Source organism: Cervus canadensis, chromosome 25 (assembly GCF_019320065.1).
Source record: "Cervus canadensis isolate Bull #8, Minnesota chromosome 25, ASM1932006v1, whole genome shotgun sequence".
Taxonomy (NCBI): Eukaryota; Metazoa; Chordata; class Mammalia; order Artiodactyla; family Cervidae; genus Cervus; species Cervus canadensis.
Window position 1 is genome coordinate 16,631,498 of NC_057410.1, and position 26,679 is coordinate 16,658,176.

Below are 26,679 nucleotides of genomic sequence, written 5' to 3' on the forward strand. Positions count from 1 at the left end.
ATGATCTCCCTGACCATCCCTAAACGCTATTACTGTTGCCATCAGGGCTCCTACTGCCCTCTCAGGCTGGTATAAATTTTAACTGGCTTATTGCCTGAAAATCACCATTATCATGCTTCCTCCAAGAGTGAGTTGCTCTCTGTAGTATAATCTTTAGATGGGAAACCTTGATTATACTCTGAGAGTTATTCTCTACTCCAGTCCTAAGCATGAATTTGAAGGTTTCGCTCTGGTCTTACAAATGGCAAGGTGTGGTGAGATAGAAATATTGCCTTTTTGTGTATGTGGTACCTGTGTATATACAAAATATAAAATGTATATAGTATATATATGTATATATGTATGAAAAGGCTTTGGAAAGGCATGGTATTAGGCTTCTAAATAATCTTAATAACATCTGTCCTCTTTGGTGAATAAAGTTTAATTAGTTTTTACAATGAAGATACTTTGGGACATAGACAAACATTTCTTGTACATTAAATGCATTTGCCATTTCATTTTACATGGATCTCTCATTATGGTAATTTTTCCAAATACTGCTGTGATATTTCAAAATGCTACCTGTGTTTTCTCTTGATGAATATTAGCATAATAAAAAGCATAATTAGTTTTAAAGCTTACTTGTTTTTTGAGGCAATAAAAAAGACTAGTAGAAATCATGGCATGTTCTTAGGAGCCTAAATTCTGAGAGAAAGGGCTCTCAGAACTACTGACACACCCAGTATACAGGTGCTCAGGATCCAAAATAGTCAATGTGATGAACAATGATGTACTCACTATGATGATTTTTTAAAAAGGAATCCTCTTCCATATTATTGAAATAAAAATTAATTATTTTTAACTTAAAATCTTCTAAGAAATGTTATTCAAATGAGCCCATATAGAAATCTCCTAGAGTATGATTTATAGCAATTCATCATTGTTCTTTTTTCTTAATTTTCAGTTTAGCCCTGTTGATTTTCCAGAAATCATAGGAAAAAATCAACTCTGTATATCTCACTTCTAATATAAAATATTCAGCCTAAATCTGCAGAAATGATGTGTTTTGAATAAAAGTAAACAGATGTTATAGCATTTCCTCGGAAGAGTCCAGTTTAAACATTCTGCAATATGCAAATATCATCCCGGCTATGTGAGTGTTTTACCCCAGTGGATGCTGCAGGGTTGGAGGTTTCTGCCTGTGATTTAGGTTGTAATTTTATTTGTGGAAATAAACCAATCGCGGAGCTCCAATTGTCTTAGCGATGAGGTGATCAATAGCCCATTACTGGATAGAACAGGGACTACAGGAAGTGCATTGAAGATTTTAATGCATGAATTATGCATGCGGTGCTCATTCTTTAGTCTCTGAACAGAATGACAGGGTTTGTGAAGTCGCCTCAGATAGTTTCTTGCATTAAGTGACTGCAGTGAAATGCTTAATATTTTCAGGCATAGAAGCAGCATTGACTCTAGCCAGCTGAATTTGGATGTAAATCCCCCAGCTCCCAGCACAGAATGCTTTATTTGAAAGTATTGCTATGTAGCGAGCCAGCTTTACTGTCATCTAACCTGCTCTCCCCAGAAGGTTGGCTGAAGGATGGGAGCGGCTGTGCCTGCCTCTGAGGTCACAGCTTGAAGTCCTTTTAACTTGCTTTCTGCAGCAGGAGAGAAGCGTACTGTGGTGTAACTGTCGCCGCATTCATTCAAATGGACAGTTTGCAATAAATACTATACTCAGAACGACAGATAATTCAACATATGAGGTAAGTCCAACGTTTTCCTCTAGGTTAGAAAATTGCAAGCGAAAATGTGCTGAATTCGGATAAGGATGATGCAGTGTTAGTAGGACTGACTTATACCTCAATATTGCGATGCAGTGTCGGGATTCTCAATTGTTATGTTAATTGAAGGCTGATTTTGTTCTATATTTTTGACAGTATTTGTGCCGCAGGGTATTTTATTTTTTTTGGACGCAAAAGCTTTTCAAGACTGTACCATAGCTCAGATGTGTGTGTCTCAGATAGACTGAAACCTGCAAATTGGGGAGGGGCGGCACGCAGAGTGTGAGTGAAATCAATAAAAATTACCTTCTGTGGAGAAGTTTTAGCAGGGCTGGTATTCCTTTGGCTCTTATTGTTTCCTTAATGTCAGTATTTTCAAATTATGGTAAAAAATGTTGATAAACACCAAAAATGCTCACTCCTTTCCCCAGAAGCAGAGGAAAGCACTTGAGGTACTGTGTTGCATACAAATGAAACAGATGGAATTAAAATAATTTGGAATAGCTTGTCCTTGAAGGAAGACCTTGTTGTCAGAAACAAAACAGTCTTGACTTCTACCTGTGGTATTCTCTTTTTTCCCCTCTTGTCCAGAATGCCCTACTCCAAAAAGAATATATAGGTGACAGATTTCAAAATGTATGCTCCCCCTCCACAACAACAACCAAAAAAAGTTATATTTCTTTCTTGGTCTTTAAAAAATTAAGCTTATAGGATTGCAGAACTCATTATATAAAAGCCAAATAAAATTTACAAAAACTCTGTAAAACTGAAAAACATAGCTCTGTATTCTGCTATTATTTGCCAGTCTTTGTGAATTAAATCTGCTTGCTTAAATACCATGAAAATAATGAATAAAAATGCAAGTTATGTGCACTATGAAATACATTTTTAAACCTTTCTTTAGGGTGGGAAAATATCATTAACAAGTATTCAGTAAGAAACTCTAGATATGTACATTTTTGAAAGATGCTTTTCACTAACATTTATACTATTAGTATATCTATAGGTATACACAAATGCATATATGCACACATATGTACATACAATATATAATTTATAAAACATAATATATGCCATATAACATGTATGTCATATAAGGTAGATAATATAACATTATCTACTCAAGTATGTTAATTAATGTTAAGTTTTAAAAAATGTGTTTGCTAAATAATCTATCAAGAACCAGTGATAGGGACTTCCCTGGTGGTCCAGTGGTTAGGACTCCAAACTTCCACTGCAGGCGGCATGGGTTCCATCCTTGGTTGGGGAACTAAGATCCCACATGCCACATGGCGTGGCAAAAAAATAAAAGAAATTAATAAAACCTTAAATTAAAAAAAAATCAGTGATAGATAAGGCCAAATATTTTTGGTAAGATAGGGATTATTTATTAAAAATAAAAAGGAAATATAGAGCACTTAGTAAGATCACAGGAAAAGATACCCTTCAAGCATTTCACAGTGCATTTCAATTTTGCTACAGTGTTACTTTGTTCCTTGGCTCTCTTGTCAACTGTCTGGCGGTGGTGTGTGGCTCTGGGTTCCCAGGACTGTACAGCGCGTTTAAATCTTCCAAGCTCGTCTAGTTTAGGTACATAAGTACACTCACACATGGAGTGAAGCTTTTCCTTAGGGAGGGAAAGAAAGGATGGAGAGGTGTCTCCCACTGCTGAGTCATGGTAGTCAGTTCTGTTTAAATGCCTTCTGGGTGAGGTCCCCCAAAAGCTAGTAAAATGGAATCTGAAAGAAAATGAGAAAGAATGGAGGGGACAGAAAATGTATTTGTAATAATAAATGTACTTAATAATGTATTTATTGCATTGACATACTAAATTCCGAGTGAAGAATATAATGGCAATGCTACTTGTTGGAGCTAGTTGAAGTGACAGTAGAAAAGCCTCCATGCTGGGTGACAAGACCATAGCAGTAAAATTAATGAGCCAATGTGGGACAATTGTATAGATAAAGGGGTCCATGTAGTTCTTCGCTTGTACTTATCCAAGCCTCTTTGTCATTGTTCTAGTCTCAAGTCAAGCCATTATTCAGTCTCACTGAAAATATCTGATGGTTTCCATAAAGAATATTCCCTAGGTCATGTGAGGGGAATCTAGAATGAGATGTGCTCAATTCCCAATTTCTACATTAGCTGCAACTAATTTTTATAGGATGTCAAGTAGGAGAAACTAGCAAGAGATTAATGAGAATACTTGAAAATCAACCACAACATATGAGGTAAAATACCATAAATGAATTTAGATAATGATTACCATGGCAAAGTATAATCATATTAAATTCAACTGGAAAGGAAACTGAAGATATAAAAAGGATATAATAAAAAGGGAAGAGAGAAAATGGAAAGTGAAACATCAAATGTAAACTTTTTGAAAAAAATAAATTTAATTCATAATTGATATATATTATTAATACCTCTAAAACTAAATTCATAAGGTTTCTGAAATATGATTCACTAATATAAGATTTTGTAATTTAGCTTAAAAAAGGGACTCTAAAGGTGACTTAGTAGACTAAGAAATCAGTTGAGAAGAATATTTAAAAATGATAAGCAGACAATTTTGTAGTAGGGAATAAATACCTATATTAATAAGGAATGTTAACATGTACATCATAATAAATCTAAGAAGAAACTGTATCCATCTATCTATACTATATTCAGTATTGACTAAGATTGTAGAAAAGTTATGAATCCTTTATGGAAGAGTGAAGGATGAGAGATGATAGGCCCATTTTCCAAGCCTAAAACACACATACAAACTGATTAAATCTGAGTTTTTTACATGGCAAGGTAATCCTCTGTAGATTTCTTTAATACCTAGAGAGGTATTAATAACTTTTAATATACAGAAATTGTTTCAAATATAAATTTATAACAAAGAATGATACCAAGAGATTTCATATTGTTTTCTCTTCCATTGGAGAAAATGATAAAATTAGTTCCTCCTTAAAATATTTTCCCTAAGAAATTATAGCTTATGAAGCACTTTCCTTTCATATATGCTTTTAGGAGCTGACTCCAATGGTTGTGTCATTTTAACATAGCTTCATGCATGTTTCGCCAATTTATTTCCTCTGATTATAAATAAACATTTTACCCATTAACCCCTTTATTTATTGTTTCTTAATCACTTTTAACCTTACAAGACAACTCAGTGCAATGAAGAAGCATTTATTAAGGTCTTCTTGTGTGCTTTTGCTCAATACTCGCTTTAGATGCAGAAAAAGATGAAGGGCTATGCTTTCAGTAAAACAAATTAATTCAAATGCAAGGAAAAAATTAGAGCATAACACCAGCCCCAAAATATTTTGTTAAATGTTTCAGTGTCACAGGAGAAAGGAGGAACTAGGCTCAGAGTTTTTAAATGGAATCCAAGAGAATAATATCCATAAACATGTGGAAGTGAAAATTAATACTATATATTCTTGTGTCAGGACTGAAATAGAGGAACTGGATAGGTGGAACTGAGAATAAACAAGGTGGGAGCCTGTTATTAAGACTTTAACCTGCAGAATAAAATGTTTAGACCTAGACCTAACAGTCATTGGGCAGGACACTCACAGACATTGTTTAATCATACTGGAGGCTTTCAAAGCTAAAGATATTTATAACCTCTGAATCAGATGAATTCTCACCTTTTCTTATTAATGGTTGCTAATCCTGAGTTAAATATTACTTTAACCATACATTTTTTTCTGTATTCTGATGCTTTGCCTTGCTGACCCTGGAGGGCCTGTGCCTCCCAAAGTGAGCCAATAATGGGAGTTAGTAAGCCATTGGCCCTCACATTCCCTTTTCAAGTACAAACCCATCATTCCAAAGCCCTACCTCAACCACCTTCTTTATTAGAGTTCTCACATCTAGCCACTTGTTCCTTCTTAATTGTTCCAGGGAGAAGTACCAGACCACTAACTACAGCCACAATGCCCCAGTGAAAGTGAAAGTTGCTCAGTTGTGTCCAACTCTTTGCAACCCCATGGACTATACAGTTCATGGAATTCTCCAGGCCAGAATACTGGAGTGGGTAGCCTTTCCCTTCCCCAGGGGATCTTTGCAACCCAGGGATTGAACCCAGGTATCCCACATTGCAGGCGGACTCTTTGCCATCTGAGCCACAAGGGAAGCCCACAATGCCCCAGGGCTCCCTGAAATAATTCAAACTGGCCAATCCCAAATCCACTTTTATCTTGCATCCTTACTGAGAAAAGCATAATACTGTAGAGGCTCATGCCCACTGTTGCCCTTCTCCGACTGCCTTCTGACCAAACCCTCATTATTCCCACAATTCCCTGTATGTCCCCAGGCATATGCTGCCTTCTTGGGATTTGTAAGTATAAAAGCTATTTTTTTTCAATGTCTGTCATCACCAGATCTGTTGGCTTTACAATACCTAGGTAATAATAAAATGTATAAAAACAAACTTGAAAAACTAAACATCTTTAATGTTAATTGACATATCTTTAGAAGTATTATACTCCTAGTGTTTAAAATAAATCAGTCAAGTCTTTCTCAAATCACTATCTTTTTATTAAAATGCTATATTGTTAGAGCAAGTTTGTGTGCCCAATGCACAGTGAAACCAAACAAACCAAAATGTTGGAGTTTGGAGCAGAGAAAGGATTTATTGCAGGGCCATGAAAGGAAACAGGTGGTTTATGTTCCACCAAATCTAGAACTCCCGGAAAGATTCAACAAAACTTTTTTTTTTTCAAATATCACAAATATATTAGCTCATAGTTCTGTAGTTGGAAGTCCAGGCACAGTTGGCTCACCTGATTCTCTGCTTGAGTATCATAAGGCTTAAATCAACGTGTTGGCTGCACAAATTCCTTTCTGGAGACTATGAGGTGAATCTACTTCCAAGTTCGTGCAAGATGTTGGCAGAATTCTGTTCCAGTTCTAGACTTAAGGTCCCATTTTCTTTGCTAGCTTTCAGCTGAAGGCTGTTCTCAGCTTCTGGAGGCTGCCCTTCCTCCATTTTGAAGGCAGCAAGTGAGTAGCAAAGCATTTTTAAAAGCCAGGGGAGGGAGGGGGATTATAGGGATGTGATCAACTCATGCACAATTCTCTGATTTGCTAATAGTGAGGTATTAATCACAGGAGTTGGCATTATCAATCCTCAGGCTCTAGTAGGCATGGGGGTTATGTGCCCATGGTCATCAAGTAGTTAACATCTTCTATTTAATGGGGACAGGGAGGGGTTTCACATCCGTAAAACAACTCAGGAAATGTGCATCAGATACTGTAATCTAAGGCTACTCCAGAGAGGAGCTAAAGCAGAGGATATGTGGAAGTGCCTGTCCTGAAAGATCCTGTATATCCTGCTCCACTACAATATTATTTAATTTAAGGGAAATTTCTCAGTGAACCTCCTGTAAGTACAAGCTCAATTCTCTTCTGAGATGTAGTTAGAAAAGGAAGGATATTATTCTAGAAATGTAAGTAAACAATTAGTTTTTAGTCTCATAACAATGTATACAGGTCTAACGTTTTAAATATTTTCCTGAGTCTGCTTTAACTTGTTGCTGTTCAGTCACTAAATAGTGTCCAACTCTGTGACCCTGGGAATTGCAGCACACCAGGTTTCCCTGTCCTTCACTGTCTCCTGGAATTTGCTAAAACTCATGTCCACTGAGTCAGTGAAGTCATCCAACTATCTCATCCTCTTCTCCTCCTGTCTTCAATGTTTTCAAGCATGAGGATCTTTTCCAAAGAGTTGGGCTCTTCACATCAGATGGCCAAGGTATTGGAGCTTCAGCTACAGCATCAGTCCTTCCAGTGAATATTCAGGGTTGATTTTCTTTAGGATTGACTGATTTGAGTTCCTTGCTGTCCAAGAGACTCTCAAGAGTCTTCTCACACACTACAGTTTGAAAGCATCAATTCTTCAGCACTCAGCCTTCTTCATGGTTCAACTCTCACATCTGTACATGACTACTGGAAAAACCATCACTTTGACTAAATGGACCTTTGTGGGCAAAGTGATTTAACTGCTTTTTAATATGCTGTCTAGATTTGTCATAGCTTCTCTTCCAAGGAGCAAGCATCTTCAAATTTCATAGCTGCAGTCACCATCCATAGGGATTTTGGAAACCAAGAAAATAAGATCTGCTACTGTTTCCATTTTTTTCCCCATCTATTTGCCATGAAGTGAAGGGACTGGATGCCATGATCTTGGTTTTTTGAATATTGAGTTTTAAGCCATCTTTTACACTCTCCTTTTCACCTTCATCAAGAGGCTCCTCTTCTGACATTAGGGTGGTGGTATCACCTGCATATCTAAGATTGTTTATACTTCTCCCAGCAATCTTGATTCCAGCTTGTGATTCATCCAGCCTGGCATTTCGCATGATGTATTCTGCAGAGAAGATAAATAAGTAGGGTGAAAATATACAGCCTTGACGTACTCCTTTCCCAATTTGGAACCAGTCCATTGTTCCACATCTGGGTCTAACTGTTGCTTCTGACCTGTAGACTGGTTTCTCAGGAGGCAGATAAGATGATCTGGTATTCCTATCTCTTTAAGAATTTTCCACAGTTTGTCATGATCCACACAGTCAAGGGTTTTAACAAAGTCAATGAATCAGATGTTTTTTTCTCAGATTCTTATGCTTTTTCTATGATCAAACAAATGTTGCCAATTTGATTTCTGGCTCCTTGCCTTTTCTAAATCTAGCTTATACATCTGGAAATTCTCAGTTCACATACTGTTGAAGCCTAGCTTGAAGAATTTTGAGAATTACCTTGCTAGCATGTGAAACAAGCACACTTGCACAGTTATTTGAGCATCCTTTGGCATTGTCTTTCTTTGGGATTGGAATGAAAACTGACCTTTTCCAGCCCTATGGCCACTGCTGAGGTTTCCAAATTTGCTGGCATACGTATTGAGTGCAGCAGTTCACAGCATCATCTTTCAGGATTTGCAATAGCTCAACTGGAATTCCATCACCTCCACTAGCTCTGTTCGTAGTAATGCTTCCTAAGGCCCACTTGACTTCACACTCCAAAATGTCTGACTCTAGGTGTGTGGCCATACCATCAAGATTATCTAAGTCATTAAAACTTTTTTTGTATAGTTCTTCTGTGTACGCTTTCCACCTCTTCTTAATATCTTCTACTTCTGTTAGATCCTTACTGTTTCTGTCCTTTATTGTACCCATCTTTGCATGACAATTTGATCTCTGGTTCCTCTGCCTTTTCTAAAACCAGCTTGAACATCTGGAAGTTCATGGTTCATGTATTGCTGAAGCCTGGCTTGGAGCCTTTTGAGCATTACTTTACTAGCTTGTGAGATGAGTGCAATTGTGTGGTAGTTTGAACATTCTTTGGCACTGCCTTTCTTTGGGATTGGAATGAAAACTTACCTTTTCCAGTCCTGTGGCGACTGCTGAGTTTTCCAAATTTACTGATATATTGAGTGGAGCACTTTCACAGCATCATCTTTTAGGATTTGAAATAGCTCAACTGGAATTCCATCACCTCCACTAGCTTTGTTTGTAGTGACACTTCCTAAGGCCCACCTGACTTCACATTCCAGGATGTCCAGGTCTAGGTGAGTGTGAGCGACCACACCTTCGTGATTATCTGGGTCGTGAAGATCTTTTTTGTACAGTTCTTCTGTGTATTCTTGCCACCTCTTCTTAATATCTTCTGCTTCTGTTAGGTCCATACTATTTCTGTCCTTTATTGAGCTCATCTTTGCATGAAATGTTCCCTTGGTATCTCTAATTTTCTTGAAGAGATCACTAGTCTTTCCCATTCTATTGTTTTCCTCTATTTCTTTTCATTGATCAATGAGAAAGGCTTTCTTATCTCTCCTTGCTATTCTTTGGAACTCTGCATTCAAATGGGTATACCTTTCCTTTTCTCCTTTGCTTTTTGCTTCCCTTCTTTTCACAGCTATTTGTAAGGCCTCATCAGACAACCATTTTGCCTTTTTGCATTTCTTTTCCATGGGGATGGTCTTGCTCCCTGTCTCCTGTACAGTGTCATGAACCTCCATCCATAGTTCATCAGGCACTCTGTCTATCAGATCTAGTCCCTTAAATCTATTTCTCACTACCACTGTATAGTCATAAGGGATTTGATTTAGGTCATGTGTGAATGGTCTAGTGGTTTTCCGGACTTTCTTCAATTTAATTCTGCATTTGGCAGTAAGGCAGATCAGTTCATGATCTGAGCCACAGTCAGCTCCCAGTCTTGTTTTTGCTGTGATTTTTCCAGTGGTCATGTATGGATGTGAGATATTTGTATTTCTGTGAAGAAAGCTGAGTGCCGAAGAATTGATGCTTTTGAACTGTGGTGTTGAAGAAGACTCTTGAGAGTCCCTTGGACTGCAAGGAGATCCAATCAGTCCATCGTAAAGGAGATCAGTCCTGGGTGTTCATTGGAGGGACTGATGTTGAAGCTGAAACTCCAATACTTTGGCCACCCGATGCGGAAAGCTGACTCGTTTGAAAAGACCCTGATGCTGGGAAAGATTGAGGGCAGGAGGAGACAGGGTCAACAGAGGATGAGATGGTTGGATGGCATCACCAACAGAATGGACATGGGTTTGGGTGGACTCTGGGAGTTGGTGATGGATAGGGAGGCCTGGCATGCTGCAATTCATGGGGTCACAAAGAGTCGGACATGAGTGAGCAACTGAACTGAACTGAACTTGCATGGCATGTTCCCTAATGGTATCTCTAATTTTCTTGAAGAAATCTCTAGTTTTTCCTATTCTATATTTTCCTCTATTTCTTTGCATTGTTCACTTAAGAAAGCTTTTTTAATCTGTCCTTGCTATTTGGATCTCTGCATTCAGTTGGGTATATCTTTCCCTTTCTCCTTTACCTTTCACTTCTTTTCTTTTCTTCTTTGTAGTATGTTATATCTGCTATATGAAAATAAGTACAAGTGTCTCAGTGGGTAAAGAATTCACCTGCAGTGTACTAAATGCAGGAGATGGGCATTTGTTCTCTGGTTCAAGAAGATTCCCCTGGAAGAGGGCATGACAACTCACTCCAATCATCTTTCCTGGAGAATCCCATAGATGAGAAGTCTAGCAGGCTATATTGCACAGGGTTGCAGACAGTTGGACGTGACTGAAGGGACTGAGCATGCACACACACACACACACACACACACACACACATCAAGCAACTAAATCAATATCATAGGGAAATGCCACCTTATGCTCCTTAAATATCAATTTCTGAAACTGTAATTATCCAATGCTAGTGTTGTTTACATGACATCTTTGACATTCAGTAGGCAGCTATATCTCATCTTAAACAAAAATATTTCTGCTACATTAAGCCTAAATATTGAATTGAACTGTCTTGAGAATGTGGTCTTTAAGAAAAGGTTGTTAGTAATCAGTGAGTGCAAATCTTTGGAATAATGACAAATGCACTTAACCACAAAACTAAGAAGAATTGAGCCATACAGAAGCAGTGTGCAGAAGAATATATATGAAAAGACATTGGTGATATCTTTCATTAGTGTGCACTATTCCTTCAAAACATTATCATTGAAGAAGCTGAGAACAGTAAATGAATTTAACAGGTAGAAGAATTAAAATGTTAAATGCATGTTTGAATGTTTTGGCTTTTAACTTCCCTTTCTGCTCCAAGATTGTATGATTACAAATAATTATTGCCATCACAAAATCCTTTAAGAGATAAACTTTTGATGAAATTTAGTAGAAATTTGGAAACAGTTTAGGTTGGGAACAGGTTAATAAGACAGTAGTCATGCTAGCAGATGGAAGGGCAGCAAGGTAGGTGGCTGGGAGGGAATCTGGAGGCGGAGATGTGCCAGAAAGAACATAGAAATTTAAACAGATGGAAGATGATATATTAGTTGGCAACAAGAGAAGCTGGGTGACAAACAAAGAAACATCTATTGAAGAACTGGGTGAGTAGGCAACCAAGAGGTGAATTAAGTGGACTAATAATAAGCTAAGTAAATCAGTAAGAGGCACCCAAGTTACAGAATAGATAGGTAAGAATATAGAAAACTAAAAATTTTCCCTTTGCTTGAACCCAGGAATTAACTTTTATTATAATTTTTAAAGTGCTTTGAAATCATGATGAACAATGATCATCTATGGAGGGACAATTTTAGGAGAAAATTCAGAGGTGCTTACTACTGAGGAAATGTATTCTGTGAAATTATCATGAACATAAAATTTATATTATTTCCTAGTTTTGTGTTTTCTGTAATTTGAATTTGGGCCTTACCTTGGAGGATTCTGTTGGAAAATAATACAGAGAGGTAATATAAGTAGAGAATAAGAACTTTAATCCCTACCAAAAAGAGGATTTGTCAGACTGTGGAAATTTGGAACATAATATTATCTTTGGAAAAAAATATCTTGTGTTGTCCTTGTCTGTTGAAAATGATAGTACCTCTGTTTCAGTGAACATAAAAAAGATGATTGCAAGTTATTTGATCTCTTCTTCATCTTTGAATTTATTTATCCTCAAATCATTATATTCTTGGACAATTATTCATGCTTAAAAACACTTGATAAAATTATGTAAAATAGTTAGGTAATTTACAATTATATTTGTCATTATATATTAACATAAAGTACAGTACCTATAACATGTGGATGAGAATCTTGATTTTATGGCTATCTTGATTGATTTTCAGATAGATACATGGGTTCTACATGGAGAGACACTATCATTTGACATTTTTTTGTTTGTTCATTTTAATCATTCTTTGTTTTTTAACTGAAGTAGAGTTGATTTACAATATTTCAGGTGTATTGCAAAGTGATTCAGTTTTATATATACAGATAGGTGATTGATAGATAGATCTAGATATTCTTTTTCAGATTCTTTTTCACTGTAGGTTATTATAAGACATTGAATATAGTTCCCTGTGTGTTTTTCTAAATTAATTAATTTATTTTAATTGGAGACTAATCACTTTACAATGGTGTAGTGTTTTTTTTGCCATACATTGACATGGATCAGCCATGGGTGTACATGTGTCCCCCATTCTGAACATCCTCCCACCTCCCTCCCATCCCATCCCTCAGGGTCATCCCAGTGCACTGGCCCTGAGTGCCCTGTCTCATGCATTGAACCTGGACTGGTGATCTATTTCATATATGGTAATATACATGTTTCAATGTTGTTCTCTCATCATTTGACATATTTTTAAACATGAGTTAACTCCACTCTTGCCTTTGTTCTCCAATCTAACCTATAAATTTATTTTTTTCTGATACATCAGCTATATTTCTCAGGCCAATTTATTGCTCTGTATTTTACTCATCAAAGCCCTATGCCACTGCACCTAAATATTTTATGTTTAATTCCAGCATAATTATTTATAAAATATTTTAATTTCAATTAATCCCACTCACAGAAACAAGGGTCATTTATCAATGGTTGTCTGGACTATATGAATATTCAAGTGATGCATTTAGTTGCCACTTTAACCCTTAGAATTATTTTGAGTCCAAAGCTAGGAGCAGTATCTTCCCAAGTTCTAAGTGCCCACTTTATTTTATGTATATGTGTGTGTGTACACACACAGAATTCTCTTGAACTGAAGAAGCATATTTGGCAAATCTTACACATATGTTAGCCACTATGCCGGACTTTGGGGATACAAAGATGAGTATAACATGAACCTTCCCATCAAAGAGTTTACATTCATGCAGAACAAATAGATTTATATATACCAGATACTATGGTACAATCTAACTGATGGATCGATGTTATATTCATGTGTAATGACATGTATATCACCCTACATGATTGCGAATCTGTTGCGGTCAGGGACAATATTTATTAATTTAGCAAATGTTTATTAAGCCCCTTCTATATGTGCTATACAAATGGAAATATATTCCTTGTTGCTATGAACAAAATTGTCTATTAAAAGGAGGACAGAAGATAACAGAAAGTTTACTGGGCAAAGTTAATACTTATAAAGATATAAGTACTCTTTGGAAAAGACCCTGATGTTGGGGAAAATTGAGGGCAATAGGAGAAGTGGGTGACAGAGGATGAGATGGTTGAATGGCATCACTGACGCATTGGACATGAGTTTGAGCAAGCTCTGGGAGACAGTGAAGGACAGGGAAGCCTGGTGTGCTGCAGTCCATGGGGTCACAAAGAGTCAGACACAACTTAGCTACTGAACAACAGCAACAAGCAGGTATAATAAGTGCACATAATTCAGGTTCTAGCAAAATTAGGGGTGAGCATCAAGGATAACTTCCTTAATGATGCAGGAAAAAGATACTTAAAAAGCTTAAAAATATTTGTAAAATGTTTTTTTTCGCTGTAGTTGTGAAGCAAATGGTGATGGCTGTAAACTTCAGAGGTCCACACTGAAAAGAGATAGATAGTTAATAAACACAACTTGAAAGGAAAAAGTTTGTGTTTAGATCATGCTTAAATAATGTCATTTAATCCTCTCTAGAAGACTATGAGATCCTCACTTTGAAGATGGGAAAACTGGGAATTGGAGGTTACTAAAACTCTAGCTTCAGGAATAGGAGATTAAAGCTTCTCCTCTATATCCTCATAATTTTACTAACTTTTCTTGGCACTCTGAAGGAATTTTCAAATGTCAATACTCGTATATAATCAATGACATTTTGAACCTCTATGTTCATAGGTTTGTTCATCTTTCTTTCATTTTAATTAAAATGGGCATAATGGAGGCAGTGCAAAATTGAAAATTAATTTTTAGTTTGATTTATTAATAAAGAAGAAAATCAAGTTTAATTTGAAAAAGAAACCATACATAAATACAATCTAAGCTTAAAAAAGTCACTTTGTCAAGTATGCAAAATCTGACTAATGGATAAGGAAAAAAATGCTACTTGAAGAAATACATCAATTTTACAAGACATCCAATACATGGGACTCAGCTTATCACTGAGTAGTCTGATGACTAATGTTTTTAATAAATTTATATTAATTAGTTCATTTTAGATTTCTCTAAAATATGAATTAATGATAAGAATAATTTTTAAATTCTTTTGTTGGGAGATATGCTTTTAGAACCTTTTTCTCCTTACCTCCTTCTGGAGGAAAACTAATATTAACCAGGGGAGTCTCCAGTATATGATTGAAAAATAAAAAGGGCACGTGCATCCCCAGTGTCTAGTACAGTGCATGAACTAAGTAGGTGTTCAATTAAGTCTGTATATAATGAATATTCACATGAATTAATGTTACCACATTTTAACAGTTCTAAGACACTATTGTTTAAGTCACACTATCGAATGAATAGACTTTGGGTTTGTTATGTTAATTGTATGTATCAAATGCAAGATGAATCCTGTAGTAATATATATTTTCTTCTTTGAATTTTGGTTGATTTATAATATTATACTAGTTTCAGGAGTAAAGCATAGTGATATTTTTATACATTATTCTTTTAATAACTACATTACTCATGTGAAAACTTCATTTAAAGTTATTGCAAAATAGTGTCAAAAATCTCAAACTAGTTAAGAAAAAGGGGAGATTTTTTTGGAAGGATATGATATCATGTGACTCAAGGCTGTACAAGAAAATGATGGGAAGGATGAGTTGGGATATAGCTGGACCTAAAGTATGACTGTACCTAAAGATCTGATTGTCATATCAAAAATGTCATGTCAACTTCTCTGAGAGATCAACTTTGATATATGCCTTAGGGAACATGTCTGGCTACCAAGATTTAATTATCTTTCCAACTTGCAGCCCCTTCCTTACCACTTCTACCAATCAGAGAGTGTATTTTATAGTAATTTTTTACAAAGACTATGTTGAAAATGGCAAGTTAAGGTGATTGGAATGAACAGAGTTTTTTTCTTTTTTCATTATTAATTAGAAAATTAATGTAAAAATATTTGGTGATTTAAAACTTGAACAAATATTCTGTCCTGCAAACATGCTGTGGCTATTTTAAAAGAAAAATTATGTCTTATGCAGATGTTGTTATGTCAATAGTAGGCATAAAAATAATGAAAATATTTTAAATTATTTTAAATAATATTCAAAATATTTTCAGACTCTGTGGGAACAATTGTTCTGATTATGTCCATATCCCCAGCATTTAGCACATTGCCTGATATATTGTGAATAGTTGGTGAATATTTGTCATTAATATATTGATAATAAGGTCTTCTTCACTCACATAATTAATTCATGATAGTAATAGTGAAATGGACTATAGTGAGGCCGTAGAAATGTTGTATGCTGTGCTTAATCACTCAGTCATGTCCAACTCTTTGTGACGGCACGGACTGTAGCCTGCCAGGCTCCTTCTGTCCATGGGGATTCTCCAGGCAAAAATATTAGAGAGGGTAGCTATACTCTCCTCCAGGGGATCTTCCCAACCCAGGGATCGAACCCAGGTCTCCCACATTACATATTTAAAATATCAGTGAGTGGGTTCCATGTTTTTACATATTCATAGCCATATAAACATGTTATTAGCTATTATGATGTTAATAACTATGTATCATAACTACGTTATATTATATATAGCTACCATGGCTTCCCAGTTGGCTCAGTGGTAAAGAATCTGCTTGCCAACATAGGAGATGCAGGCGATGAGGGTTCAACCCTTGGGTCAGAAAGATCCCCTCGAGCAGGAAATGGCAACCCACTTCAGTATTCTTGCCTGGAAAATCCCACGGACAGAGGAGCCTAGAGGACTACAGTCCATAGGATCACAAAGAGTCTGACACGACTGAGTGACTGAGCTATAATAAATGATAAAATATATAAAACTGTATGTTTAGAAATAAGTGACCTACAACATAACCAGAGATCCAAGCCAAAAAGAATGTGTCTTGTTGACCCTGGATTTATATCATTTATTAAAGATGACCTGAGATTGTGCATTTTTCTTTGGAACTTAAGATGTTGAGCACATAAGAAAATTCTTCAGGGGAGTAGGACTAAGGAGAAATAATAATAAAGATATTGAGAGAACTGATTATTTGTGCCAGAACGCTCAGCTAGAAGAGAGAAAACATGGCCAAATGTTTACATGGATATATTTGGATGAGACCTTTGCAGAAGAGCGTGAATGCCAAATACTGTTGATTTTTAAATAAATGACATATTTTAATCATTTCTGTAGGAAAAAAGAAAATTCTTTTGCACAATGATTATTCTGAAGTTGTTAAGTGCAAAAAATAACAAACCTAGTAATTTTCTCTTTTTTTATTGCAGTAGGATATAGCCCTCACCTATGGAAATGTTAACACCTATAGATTAATGCCTCCTTTTATTTAGATTTAACTTATACAGATGCTTCATGCAGTAATGCAGAAAATATTTTTAGTAATCCAAGAGGAAGATTATTTAGAATTTGTCTGTCTTGTCCCTCATCTAAGATACCATGAAATTATAGAAGAGTTCATATAAAAATTGTGACTAATCCTTAATTTTTGCAGCTGAAAACTGAGTTTGTAATGATTGAATTTTACAGTTTAACAGCCTTCTATTCAGACATACCTACCTATAGAAAAACAAGCGTCAAAGCATACATGGTTAAAAAGTCAAAAATAATTTTAAAAAATTGCAGTAAATTTCTCCTTACTTGTAGAATTCTTAATTCACATGTCGTGTTCCTCATGTAATTAATTAATATCTTAGCTCTGTGGAAATTTTTTTTAATGAATTGCTTTTGCTTCTTTAAATTATCTATCTCAAGAAAGATTCTTAAGAAAATAAACTTCAACGAAAGAAAACTACTTCTCTGTGATTCAAAACATGTCAACTCTTAGATCTTAGCCAACAGAGCTATAATGATGTCATTCATGAGCATTGACAAGGAAATGGGCACCCCTTGAGACATGCTAAATATCAATATAAACATAATTCTTCCTTAAAAGAGCTAGTTATGCATCAATCAATGTGCTGAAAATAAGTGTTTTGCTTATATGACTTAAAAACAAAATTTTCCATAGTTTATAACTTAGGAAGAAACAGGAGTAAATGTATTAAAGCTGAAATAGAGGTTGTATGAATTTCTATTGCTCATATGGGAGGCTGATTAGGATTAAATTGGCCCAGCAAAATATAGAAATGTAATAGATGCTACATGCAGAAAAATAATGACAATCATAGTGCCTAACAATTAGTAAAATAGGGAGAATAAAGAGCACAAATTTTTTAAAACTGCCTTTAGATATCACTACCTGTTTCAAAGCAAAACTGCTTTTTTAATATGTTTTGTTGACAGAATAAAATATAACTTAAAGAGAGAAATGGGTATACCAACATGCACATTTATTTAAATGTTGTCACTGGAATAACAATAAATATTTAAAATGTGTTCATAAAACCCAACATTTTAATTTTGCATAAAAATTATATCTTTGTCATATATGTGTCAATATAGGTGATTAGTTTCTTTTTTTAAACTTAGTATTGAGTCTTTGTGCAATACTTGATTGTGTATGAGACAAATTACAAAGAAATATAGCTACCTATTTATTGCCTTGTTAAGAACAGAGTGGCTAAGTTTGAGTTCTAAAGAAACGTATCAAAAATGCATTTGAGTAGACTGAAAATCAAGTATTCCAAATAGGCAGTCAAAATAATTCTACACAGATTGAGTTAACTGGGGAAACTGAATTATGTGATAATTTTAGAGTCTTATCTAAATAACATGAATTTAGCAAATAAATCAATGGAAAAGATCTACTTTATAGATAATAGAAGAGATTACTTTAGCACTGGCACTGTAATAGAAGTTAGAAAAACATATGGACATTTGATAATTGATATAAAAAGAGTTAGAGTGAATCTACCAATAATTCACCAAAAAAAAAAAAAAGATGGCAAAGATTGGGAGTGAGAATGTTAACAATTCAAATTCAAATGCTTCCAATTAATTTTCCTTATAAATGTAAATATTCACTTACTTTCTTCCTATGTATCATCACCCCACAGAGCAGTTTGTTTTTTTTCCAGTATTTCTAAAAAAGTAATTTAGATCTGCTAAAACTCTCACTTTTGTTTTCTACATGCATATTTCAGAGTGAAAATTGAATTTACTAGTGACTACTCCATCTTTTCATCTGTGTCACTTTCAAGCATAGAGTGACCTATTATTTATGCCAGCTAAAAATATGAACTAAAAATCATTTCAATTTTAATGTTCTCAAAGATCTTAGGGAAAAATTTAAAAGCAGTGACTTAATAATGTGAATAACAACTAGAATTATATCTTACCATTCATGTCACAGGAACATTCCTAAAAAGGGAGCAGTAGAATTATAGCCTGAAGAAGTGACTTGTTCCTCCAGAACTTCTAAACTTCTCAACTCTACAGACATATTGTCCGTGGAGAAGAAAGCCTTATGCCTGATAGGATGAATTCATACAACTGCAATTTGACATCAGAATTTAAGATAAGAATTTGTATATGAAGAATGCATCTGATACTTTTAAATTATTTTTTTCACAATGACATTTCTGTAATATCAAATTTTTTCCTAGTTCAATGTTAGAGATTTTACTTTTTATTTATTCTGCATTATAATACCATTCAATTAATAAATAATGTCCCCTAAGCAAGTTTACATGATATCCTTCATATTGGGAAATCATTCTTCTATCACTGTGCTAAAATCTTCATTGACTATATAAGCTGTAACAAAGTCCTTTTGGAAGTACCAAAGCATATATGATGAGCAAATAAATATGTGAATAAATTATGAGAGTTAGCATATAGAGCTCACTTGTTTGACTGAGTCAAGAGATTAAAATGCTATTTTGGAATTTATGAAAAACATTAATCTGACCACACATGGCTTTCTTTAAAAGAGATTCAAATATAATACAAAGAAGGAAGAATATTTCAAAGAGGGTTTTCTAATTAACCTATATTTTTTTCAAGGCTTTTGCTGGATGTATTACATGTCTGGTAGCCAGTAAGTCTTTAGGGCTTCTTAAAGATAAAGTTCCTACTTAAGTTGTACTGAATTGAACTATATATATTTATATCATGGCTTTGTAGTACATACAGAATCTAGAGCATCTGAAAAAGAAAAAAAGGCAGTAGGGACAATTATAAAGGGGAAAAATCACTTCTTTTTCTGTGAGTTGCCATCTATCTATCTATACTCTTGTTCCACAAATACTAATAATAACTCTTAGTTGGGATTTATGAAAGGAAACAGAGGTAACTTTATAAATATTTTTATAATAATTATTAATATCTAGTGATGATTTGTAGTATTAAATAAAGAATTTAAAACAAATTTTCAGCCTGATTTTCAGGTCATGTACAATCCAAGTAAAATAAACTCAAATTAGGAAGAACATCTCTATTTTTACCCCTTGAGACACAGAGTACTCTCTTAGTGGGAAATTTATATGAATCAGTTAAGAATCAGTCAATCAGCCAGTCAACTCTGCAGAGTGATTTTAAAGTTATGTATTTGTTGATGCTTACAGCTTTTCTTCCTTGAGAGAAAAGTTATGACAAACCTGGACAACATATTAAAAAGCAGAGACAACTTTACCAACAAAGGTCAATATAGTCAAAGCTTTGGTTTTTCCAGGAGTTGGGTATGGATATGAGAGTTGGACCATAAAGAAAGCTGAGCCCCAAAGAACTGATGCTTTGGAACTGTGGTGTTGGAAAAGACTCTTGAGAGTCCCTTGGAGTGCAAAGAGATCAAACCAGTCAATCCTAAAGGAAATCAATCCTGCATATTCATGGAAGGGCTGATGTTGAAGCTGAAGCTCCAATACTTTGGTCACTTGATGACTCATTAGTAAAGACCCTAATGCTGGGAAAGGAGGAGGAGAAGGGGATGAGAGAGGATGTTAATGATAAGACAGTGAAGCCTAGCGTGCTGCAGTTCATGGGGTCACAGAGTCGGAAACAACTGAGCAACTGAACTGAACTGAACAACTTTAGCATTTTAAGTGCTGCTTTTTCACAAGAAACTTTGCTCAAGGTTATGTGGCAGACTAGTGGGGAAGGCAGTCTGGGGGAGAATGGATTCATGTATTGGTATGGCTGAGTTCTTTGTTGTCCATCTGAAAATACCACAGCATTGTTGACTGGCCAAACTCTAATACAAAATTAAAAGTTAAAAAAAAATGTGCTGCTCATTGATTTCTATTCAAATTAAGTTGTGTTTTATACAAAAGCACCCCACAATTTGCACATTATTTTCTGAACATTCTTTCTGTAGATATGCTTTCCTATATTGCTCATTTTGAAATCAACACACAGCACATCTAATTGTTCATTTCTTATTTTTAAAAGACTGTCAGCTTAAAGTTTCTGAGAACTTGTCCAGAATTATTTTTTTCTCTGAACTGATTCAATACTTTTCAACTATTGCATTAGCTATATCTCAAACAATGTCATACAGGGCTCCCTAGAAAGAGTGCTGTAAAAGGAGGGTAAAAGAAGTGAATAGTAACTAAAAGATTTGCTTCTTTATGAGTCATAAAAAAGAATAGAATTGTTAAAGCCTCCAATCTATTCCTTGATTATGCTTTGTATTTTAGAAGAAGCTTTCACAAGATGCAGAAACACTGTCTGAATCTATTATTGTTCCCATTTCAGCTGGCATAATCAAAATTATCCAAAGTGATGATATCAGAATACGAGCTTGTCTAGAGTAGGTTCGTATCTAAATAAATAAGATAGATAGTTTTGTATTTTTCAGTGATCTATGAGATTATAGTTGGTTCAGATATACACCAATTGATTTGCAAGTATTTATTAATTGGAGTTAAGTAGGTACTTCCCTGGTGGCTCAGTAGTAAAGAATCCGCCTGCCACTGCAGGAGCCACAAGAGCTGCAGGTTTGATCCCTGTGTCAGCAAGATCCTCTGAAGAAGGAAATGGCCACTCACTCCAGTATTCTTGCTGGAAAATCCCATGGATGAGGAGTCTGGTGGGCTGCCTTCCATGGGATTGCAGAGTCGGACACGACTTAGCAACTGAACAACTAAACAAATTTGTTAATGGGCGTTGTGGATGAGTCTACTCATCTTTGCAATATCACTGCACTAAACCAAAACCAATTATGAATCACCCAGTCTCCCATTTTATTATTTTTCATTTTTAGCTTTAAAATACCCTCTCTTTTTTGGCATAAGGATGATAAACTCAGTGTCAATGGTTATATCCATTTCAATTTCAACAAGGATATCTAGACCATTGATCTAGACATCATTCATCTAGATTTTTCTTCTTCTGTAGAACATAAGAGGGAAATATTCCAGTTGGAACTCTGCTTGGGATTGTATTTATTAGGCAGTGAAACTGACTTGCTACAAAGTCATTTCCAAAAACTTTGCATAGACTGCTCTTCAGAAAACTAATAATAGAGCAATTATATAATCAAGCAATTCCACTCCTGGGTATATAACTCCTGGGTGTATAATTCCTGGGAACAAACCAAAATACTAATTTAAAATGATACATGCACCCCAGTGTTCATAACAGTACTATTTACAACAGTCAAGATATAGAGACAACCCAAGTGTCCATTGACAGATGGATGGATATATGTGTGTGTATATGTATGTATATATATATACATATATATATGGAATGTGCACTAAGCTGTTTCAGTCGTGTCCGACTTTTGTGATCCTATCGATTATAGCCCTTCAACTTCCTCTGTCCATGGGATTCTCCAGGGGAGAATACTGGAGTGGGTTGCCATAACCTCCTCCAGGGCATCTTCCTGACCCAGGGATCAAACCAGTGTCTCCTGCATTGCAGGCAGATCCCTTCCCACTGAGCCACTGGGGAAACCTTGTATATATGGAATATTATGCCTTTAAAAATAATGAAATTCTGCCATTTGCAGCAATGTGGATGAACCTAGTGTCTATCATGCTTAGTGAAATGTCAGAGAAAGATAAATGCTATATGATATCACTTTATGAAGAATCTAAAAAATAATAAATATTTTAATATTAGGAAAACAGAAACTGACTCATAGCTATAAAAATCAAGCAAGTTTTTACTAGTGGGGAGAGGGAAGGCAGGAGAAGCAAGATAGGAGTATGGGATTAAGAGATACAAACTGTTATATATAAAATAGATATGCAAGAAAGATATGTTTATAAGCACAGGAAATCATAGCCATTATTTTGTAATAATTTTAATGGTGTATAATCTGTAAAACTATCGAATGACTATGCTGTATGCCTGAAGAAAATATAATATTGAAAATCAACTGTACTTGAATTTTAAACAATAGACTTGTAGTAGTGGTGGCAATTGGAGCTTTTCGGATCAAGCTTTTAGTGAAAGGTACTAACAGAGCTTGCATGTACCTGGTGTATCAACAAATACTTTTGCAAAAACAGGACTTAGAAATAGACATGACTTGGTCTTTAATTTGCATGTATTCTTTTTCACTTTTCTCTTTCTTTCTTATGCTCTTTGCTTTTCCAGTGCATTATTGATGAAAGCCCTAACTAATATGTGTGTGTGTGTGTATGCAGTGCCTGTGTATGTGCATTTGCATGCGTGTGTATATGCTTTAAATCATATTTCACAAAAGATCAGATATTCATATGAAAGAACCAGTCAAAAAGGAAGTTCAACATTTTGTGAGCCCCCTAGGATGTGACTTTCAACATTTCACATCTTATGCTCTCTGGGGTTAGTATTGCTACAGAACTATATGCTCATTTTAATTAAATTAAACTTTAATTTGTAAAATTGTTATGTGTTTGTATATATATATACATACACACACACACACACACACCTTTCTCAGCTATTCCTAAGATTGGTGTGAAAGATATTTTTGTTACCATTTCATAGATGAGGAAACAGATTCAGAAAAGTTGGCTTCATAAACGCCATGAGACTGGGTAGAAATATTAATTTTTAATCTAGGCCAACTCTATCTGGGACCACTGTTCTTTCTGTACAAGGTAGGATTTTTGCTTGGTTTTCAAGTTTTTTCACATTTCTTAGGTTTCATTTTATTTATCCAAAGATGTTTATTAATATATTGTAAATCACATCATGTTTTTTGCATATTTTTCATCTCCAAATGGCACATTTTCCCCTTTTTAATACTATTAAAATTAAGATGCCACAAAAATTAATGTCATAAATTTTTATAAAATTTGAAATTAAATTGGTAAAACAAATGTTGTAAAATAACTCAGAAGGCAGTTTTTTGTGTCCCTGTGTTTAGGTAAAATAAGTAATATGTCTTTGCTTCCTTTCTCACTGAAAAAAATATTCTCCGCTTTTGCCAAAAAACTTCATATAAAGATTCAAATACTATTTCATGAATTCTGTTCTTATAAGTCTCCCAAACCACTGTCAAATCTTCCTTTATTAATTTTCATAACCTTCTAAATTTGTTTTTTTAAGTCACTCAGTTTCCTCCTGAAAAGGTAATTCTCATGAGCTTCCCTGATAGTTCAGATGTTAAAGAATCCATCAGCAGTGTGATGACCCAGATTTGATCCCTGGGTCAGGAAGATCCCATGGAGAAGGTAATGGCAATTCACTCCAGTATTCTTTTTTTTTTTTTTTTATTTAATTTTTTTATTAGTTGGAGGCTAATTACTTCACAACATTTCAGTGGGTTTTGTCATACATTGATATGAATCAGCCATAGATACACTCCAGTATTCTTGCCTGGGAAATCCCATGGACAGAGGAGCCTTGCAGAATGCAGTCCGTGGGGATGCAAAGAGTTGGACACAACTCAGCGACTTAACACTTTCTTTCATGTAGTTTTTGAAGAGAATTAGATCTAATATCTGTCAATTTTTCAGTGATTTCACTGAATAGTTACTGAAGCTTTTTAATAACAGCTTGATTCATTGCAGTATCTTTTCTCCATTGTGTTGCTGTAAACATTACTCGGTCTTCAAACTTACCTGTAGTTCATGATATCTCTGAAGCACTGTTTCAGCTTAATGGGGAAAATATATGTGAAAAATTGAGTTTTAGAATTTCTTGCTGAACTTCTCTGTGTTTGCCTTAATTTGTGTGTGTTTGGTTACAAGGGGTAACAGGAGCAAAGTCAGGTTTGAAAAAAATTGAACTGTCCAAACAACTGACCCTAAGACAGGGGAAAAGCAGAGTTAGATAAGATTTCAAGTGAATGCACTCATTCAGATTCAAAACAATGGTTCCATTTTGAGTGGTAAATGAAAGAGTAGCCTAAGAAACTGAGGCTGAGTCCTTGTTGAATTGCCCTACCCACACAAAAAATGCTAGTGAGAAAGTAAACTCAAGGCTCAATCCAAGGCACAGATGACCTCAAAGCTATTCTCAACAATTAACGAATCAGAAATCACTGGTGTTTATTGTCTTGTTCTGATTTTATTCATTCATCTAGTATCAATTTATTGAACACACACTCTATATGAGATTCTATCCTAGGCACTGGAGCCTCAGTGCTAAATGATAGATAACTATCTTTTTTCTGTAGATTGTCAGCTAATTTAAATGAAAGTGGAAAAACTGTTGGTGGAAGTGTGGTATATTTTGAATACTAAAGGGTGAGGATTTCTTCCAAGCCAGAGCATGAGGAAATAATTAGGTTCTCCTATTACTAGATTTACACATTTGGTCTTGTTTTAGAAAGATACTTTTATATGTCTATAAACTTGGGTCAGAAATCAGCTGGAGAAATAAGAAAACAAAAAATACCACCATGCAAACATTTAACCATTTAAAATACGATTCAAGGAGCCAAAACAAGGTAAGCAAGTAAGCTTTTGGCTTCCATTATAAATTCTGTTTCTAAATCTGAAGTCTTGTGCTATGCCAACACATTAAGGGAATTTCTGACTCATAATTGGAGGACCAAGGAGTATTTTCTGACACAGCTGATTTCAGAACTGAGACCAGAGTGATGATTAGAAGTTGATTATGAAAAGGAGAAGGGCAGATGGTGGAAGGAGGGAAAGTGGAGGGAGTGAGAATGAATCAGGAAGGGAAAAGAACTTGAGAAAGAGCCCAGAGACATGAGGCTCAGGCGTCTCGTAGTTCAGTTTCCATGGGATGGTGGTAAAGCAGCAGTGGCAACAGTCGCTGGAAAGGCTCGCAGGAAGGACAATGAGAAGCCACTGCATTGTATTAATAGTGACCTGATTGAATTTTTGTATTTAAGCACTATCATTATGACTCCGGAGAAGGCAATGGCGCCCCACTCCAGTACTCTTGCCTGGAAACTCCCCATGGATGGAGGAGCCTGGTAGGCTGCAGTGCATGGGGTCACAAGTCGGACACGACTGAAGCGACTTAGCAATAGCAGCAGCATTCTGACTCCAATTTTCTGTTCTTTTTTTAAATTTATTTAATTTTAATTGAAGGATAATTGCTTTATAACATTGTGCTCATTTCTGCCATACTGGCTGAAATGTTTTGAAAATATTTTTGAGTGAGGAATGGCTGCCAAGCAAGAAGAATACTAGAAGATATTGCAGTAACTTTGGTGTGAGATAATGGCCTAGATGAGCGGTTTTCAAACAAATAACACCTAAAGAATTTTTTAAAGTTAAATATTCTCTCATATACTTATGAAATGACTTACAAACTCATCATAAGTTTGAACAGTTGCAAAAATGTATTTTTCAGCATATTGTAAACTTTGACATTTTAAAATAAATCTGCTGTTTCACTCCTAAATATATTCCTTAGAGTCTGGAGAGTGTTGAGATTCCATTATTATGATTATTTATTTAAAAATATTTGAAATAGATCTTGTAAAACAAGCAGTTCTCCAGACACCAGGTGGGTATTCAAGAATTCAACTAAATTTTGTCACTATTTCCCCTGAGATAGGATCAGATTCCAACCCTTTAATTACATTATTGGCTCCTTCAGCAATCAGTCCTCATTCTTAGATGCTTTCAAAAAGTCACCTCGTTAATGTATCAAAAGACACCTGTAATCAACACTGTGGAAATTTCAG

General features: G+C 35.2%; 1 protein-coding gene across 2 annotated transcripts in view; it reads left to right on the forward strand.

Moving 5' to 3' along the window:
- CNTN1 (contactin 1) overlaps positions 1 to 26,679 on the forward strand; it is a 390,272-nt gene that overhangs the window by 146,012 nt on the left and 217,581 nt on the right. The window contains exon 2 of one of the 2 annotated variants that reach the window (XM_043447014.1): positions 1,644 to 1,745. The exons of the other annotated variant lie outside the window; for it this stretch is intronic. The gene's annotated coding sequence lies outside the window, so the exon portion shown is untranslated. The remainder of the gene's footprint in view (positions 1 to 1,643; positions 1,746 to 26,679) is intronic. 2 annotated transcript variants of the gene reach the window in all.